Here is a 6,000-nt window from a genome sequence, read left to right as displayed (position 1 = left end):
GACAACAAATGCTTTTTGTTGGTATATATATTTGGGCTCCAAATTGAATGTGTTGTTGTGGCTGAAGTAATGAAGTTTTGGATTTTACTGTGCACTTTGTGATAACCAAACCCTTGTGCAACCGCCATGCTGTGCTCAGCTGATGCACAGATAAGATGTGAGCGATGTTGGGGAGCTTGAAGACACACACACACACACACACACACACACACACACACACACACACACACACACACACACACACACACACACACACACACACACACACACACACACACACACACACACACGCCCAGAGAAATTCATCCAACTTCAGACTGGATCATTGTAAACAGACTCACTGCTTCCAGGCCCGCATAGATATACAAGAGCTTTATTTTGAAGGCTGTCATGTGACATTTGGTAAGTGTCATGTCTCTGTTCTTGGAGGGCTTTGCTCTACCTGACAACACAGAGTTAGTACATCATTAGAAGGCCAACTTTGTTCTGGATGGATCAGCTGCTCTGTGACTCAAGCAGTGCCAGGTCCCATTTACTGATATTATCCAGCTGTTATTTTCCTCTATGAGTGGGCTGAGCACTGACTGATACAAATCATAGCTTATTTTCCAAAATGTAATTAATAAATTATTAGAATTAAAATCTAATATCTGCTGGAAAAAACAACACTATAAGGACTGTAAATAGTGTGCAAAATGTTTTATTGTCTTGGTCTACAGTCAGCAGATTGTCACATTTGATTTGATGCTCAAACCTCACAAGGCTTGTAGCAAATGATTATGTAAAAACAGAAAAAAATTCAATCTTTAGGCAGAATGTAATAAAATGTCCCCCCCGAAAGGGTTGTAAATCTTATCAGGCCTATTATTAATGAACCGTGTAATAACACCTCACAAATTGAGCAGATGTTGACACAACAAACTGCACCACTGCTGAAACCCTTCAACAACTGTAAACACACGTAGCTCCGACCTGAAAGTTCAAATGTAGCCGCTGCCTACATCATTGTATGAAATCAGGCCGACAAATCTTTACCGTATTAGTTTAAAATGGTTTGCAAAGCTTTTCTAATGTGTTTTCACCATGTTATTATATCATGGTGTTCAAGTCTTGTGCTCGTTTAGAAAGACATCTGTGGCCACATCCTGTGTTTGGATGTCTATCACTTGCTTTTTAGTCATTTCTGGACTTATAATTGTGAAATAATATATGCATTATCCAGTAATTTATATGTGCAGTTTTAGAAAACACTTACTCAGTTAGACAGGTGTTTTATTTTTATGGTGGTATTAACACAAGGAAGGAAAGACAGAGATACAGAGAGACATAACCTTGTTTGTAACAAAGTTTGGCTTCTTATTGCGAAATGTCACATGTGCAAGCATACACACGGAGCTGCCAATACTCAAGAAGACGATGGTCTGAGGCTCAGTTCCAGCCCATTTTATAATTTTATGGCCTCTCTCTCTCTGTGTCTCAGTGTGTGTGTGTGTGTGTGTGTGTGTGTGTGTGTGTGTGTGTGTGTGTGTGTGTGTGTGTGTGTGTGTTACATAATATAAAGAGAGGCCAGAGTGACATCAGTGCTGACTCTTAACGAGCAGAGCTGAAATACAATCTCCACTTTCCTAACAAGCTATAAACCCAATCAATGTGTGTAGACAGCTGCTGTGTGTGTGTGTGTGTGTGTGTGTGTGTGTGTGTGTGTGTGTGTGTGTGTGTGTGTGTTCAAAATAGAGACAGCGGTTAAGAGAAAGTGAAGAAAAGAGCATTAAAGAGGGTGACAGATGGAGAGAACAGATAAATGATATAGAAAGTGACAGAGTGATAGAAACAAAACTTCACAGATGATCACATCATTTAAAACTCCTGCTGCATTAATGTGGGAAGCTGATTTGGGCGTTTATGGACAGTACAGTAAACGTGTGAACTGCTTTTCTCCCCCACAATGTGGTTAAAACAAGTTCACGTACAGACACAGCTAACTAAACAGATTCCAACAGACTGCCACATACTCTTACTTGTAATCTCTACTTAAAGTGCTTTATCTCGGTTTCAACTCTCTCTCTTTTTCCTTCTTTTCCTTCCTTTCTTTATCACTCTTTGTTATTTTTTTGTATATTCCTGTCAAACCCATTCTCTCCTTCCCTCTCTTGGTCTCTCTCTCTGTCCTTCATCTTCTGTCCCCGACCATCACACCACCTCTTGCTCTCCATCTCTACAGGTTGTTTATTTGCATAACCTGGTGATGATGTGTATGTTTGCATACAGTGTTCAAAGTTCACAGTGTGTCATGTGGAATTTACACAGTTGAGAAACAGTGTGGCACAAACAGTTTACACCCCCCACAGCTCCCTCCCACTCTCCTCCTCTCCACATACGTCTGACCACAGCTGACCACTGTGTTTACATAAGCACATTACTGCAGATAACACCACCTACATCACGGTCTAGAGTAACATGCACTACATTTTCAACTCCCGATCACGTCCCTGTACTAAGGAAAAAACACGATATGTCAAATGTCAATGTGCTAAGCAGAGTAAGGTACGGTATTTATAACATTCCTCAGATAATGTCTGAGAACCTCACAGCAGCTACATTTGGGTTTCTTAGAATGACTAAAATAATACAACATGGAAAATATGTCAAAACAATCTTACCCAAATCAGTTTGAGGCCTTTACTAGTTTCAATCACTATTTTAAAAATATTTAGAGTACCAGTGGTCATGGGAACCTGGGTAACTCACCTGGTTGAGCGTGTGCCCGAAAAGGCTCAGTCCTTACCGCAGCGGCCGCAGGTTTGATTCCGACCTGCGGCCCTTTGCTGCATGTTGTTCCCCCTCTCACTCCGCTGTCCTGTCTAATAACTAAAAATGCCCCCCCCACCCCCAAAAAAAAGAATGCCAGTGGTCACAACGTCACAGATTTCTGAACAAGTATATATTACATACATAATATACAGTACACTATATTATGGTTTTGCTTAAATTAGTTAGACCTGCAAACCCATAGGTGTTTTCACTTGGCTGATTAGCCCTCTGCACTGTTTAAAGGTGAGCAGAGCTATGATGGGAATTACAAGAGGTCACTGGACTTCATGTATAAAAATAAAGGGGTGCTCTGTCCCACGCAAACAGGTACAACAAAGATAACAGGAGAGTGAGAGAGATGTCAGCAAGGGGGTAAGCGAGCATCCGGAAACCGTACCTCCTATGGGGAGATTGTAGGCTAACAAGCCATCACCTCCCGCTAGCATTTCATTGACTGCCATTCATTTTGACGTCACTTTGACAGCGAATAACTTTACATCTGAAGCTTTTAAAGACTATTTGTCCATTGTTTATTTCTGAAGAAACACAACAATGTATAAAATGCTCCATTACCTTTTATCTCACGTTATGGCTCCGTAGTATACGTTTTTGTAAAAATAGGCTAACGATTGTGTCATAATCACGTGACTTTCTGTCGCATAGTAGAGAAATGACCGTATAGTACAGGAGAAGCTCGCAGGCAGTTTGGACTTACATTAGCTGTTTAAGTTTAATTACTAATGTTAACTAGCATTTTAGTTAGCAATAATTAGCCTGTGCCTATGTTATCTCCTTACATATACCTACGCTCTCCGTCTCTGCAAGATTCAGAATGATTGAGATTTCTCTTGGCACAGCTACCAGAAGACTTACAACTTTCAGACACGTTGCTCACGTCACATCTACGTCGTCAAGCTCAGTTGGAGGCTGCGCAGTAACGCTCAGCCATCACCGGAAAAGTGACTTCACTGGTCTCTGTCAAAGTATATGGCGTCACTGTGTCCATTCTTTTCCTGTCTATCTATACACACCAACACAGTCCTGAGAGGAGGTGTAATCAGCCAAAATAAGTGAAATCACCTGTGTGGGTTTACTATAGGTGTGCAGGGCCTTTAAATTTGAGTTTATCAAATTTACAATAAAACAGTTGATGAAAGTAATTGAAATAATAAGCTGTCTTTCCTCGCGAATCACAAGCCAAGCTTAATTTGATAAACTTATTTCAATCACATCCATGTGAAACCCCAGCCTGACTTTCTTGTATTTAAGTTGGATTTGCCCACCTGCTGTAACAGTATGTCTATTTGCTGTGCAGCAGCCTGATAATCAGACAGAATTGCCATTTTATTTCACTTCATTCAATTATTTGAATTAATTTACCCACAATTCATAGCAAATTAGTCCTGTTTATGATATAGTCAAGAACTAGACGGCTCTGTGCAACAGATGACGTTAGACATTTATCTGAAGTGAGTGATCTCAGCCACAGACAAAGTCGATCTTTGTGAAACCGGCCCCAGGATACACCTACAGACCTTTCTCACGGCAGGCATTGCAGGGAAAATACAGGTGTAACTTAGTAAACCATGACAGTGATCTGTATGCACTCTCTAGCAGGAACCTGGGCTTACCTACATGAAATACAGCCATCATTAAAGTTATTAATTGCTCTGCACCTGTGTTTTTCCTACCATGACGTGACGTCTACAGTGAGAAAGGTATTTTGACCAGTAATGACCAAGGTGAGTAATGAGAGATGAAATATGTGAACTTTAACTGCATATTGGTTTAAATGCTCTGGATGGTGAGTACGAACATCACATTTATTATGTAAATGTGAAAATGATTTGGACGGCAGAGCCCTCATGATCCATCCCTAAGACTCTCTCTTTCTCGCACACACGCACGCACGCACAGGCACACTTGTGGGAAACAGGGATTAGTAACTGATACTGAGAGGTGGTAGAAAGCAGCCTCCCTCTGTGGCCTCTTAAACCAGATGTAACCAGCTGGCGCAAACACACACACACACACACACACACACACACACACACACACACACACACACACACACACACACACACACACACACACACACACACACACACACACACACACACACACACACACACACACACAGTTCCCAGTGACCAGGCTTGTGGCCAGAACTTTTGTTCTTTTCTCAACTGTGTGAGCTGACAAATAATGTAGAGAGAGAGAGAGAGAGAGAGAGAGAGAGAGAGAGAGAGAGAGAGACACTTTCAGCTGTGCTGAGTTTTAAAGGCATTGCTTCAATACATCTCTGTAGCCAATGAATCTCTGTGGTAGAAGAAAACAGCTCCTTGAAGATATTTAACAGTTACACTTTTATTACATTACAGGTTTGATGGTTGAATGAAACATTTGAATCATTACCTACATTTTAGAAAAAAACGGACATTGAACATTGCACATAAACTACTCGCCAAAAATAAAAGCCTCGGATGATGGGTAAGTATTTGTGTGTTTGTTTGTTTTAAGAAAGAAAATATGAGAAAGAAAGAAATATGAGTGGATGTGTAAAGCGTTAGTTGTTAGTTTAGGCCAAAACAGACAGTGGGGGAAAGAAAGGGTGTGCTGCGTGATGTTGAAGTAGTTAACTTCAGGGAGTCAGGTTCATCAGATAAGACTATGAGTCATGGGAGGCTGATCCTGAGACCAGAGGGAGGATGACTCTCCACAGTTTTTGTGTTTCTGTAGAAAATATGCTGAGTCTTGATTATTGTAGAAATAACACCGTGGTTTGTTGAACATTTTATCTATAAATGTAAGAAGCTTTTTCTGTATTTACTCAAAAATAGATAGTCGGTATACAAACCCTGAGTGCTGTTAGAGCCATAGCCAGTGATTTGCTTTTAAACGTTGTTGTCAGTTGAAACATAATCAGCAAGAGATGCACTGCCTCAATATTCTGGATGAATTAACCTTGTGGCTAAAAGTTGCCAGTTTGAAACCCTGGACCATTTGTAAAAGGGGGTAAAGGCATAAACGAGGTGCAGTTTAAGTACCCTGTAACAAGGCACTGATTCAGTAATGTGTTGGATATTCTGGTTGGTTTTCCAGTGAGTTTTAGTCAGTGGCATAGCTCTATGGATGATAATGTTGGTCGGTCAACGACGGGTGGATTGCCATTCAGTTTTGTACAGACAT

Source organism: Sander vitreus, chromosome 1 (genome assembly GCF_031162955.1).
Source record: "Sander vitreus isolate 19-12246 chromosome 1, sanVit1, whole genome shotgun sequence".
Classification (NCBI taxonomy): Eukaryota; Metazoa; Chordata; class Actinopteri; order Perciformes; family Percidae; genus Sander; species Sander vitreus.
The sequence above is the reverse complement of the archived record's forward strand: the minus strand, read 5'-3'. Positions refer to the sequence as shown.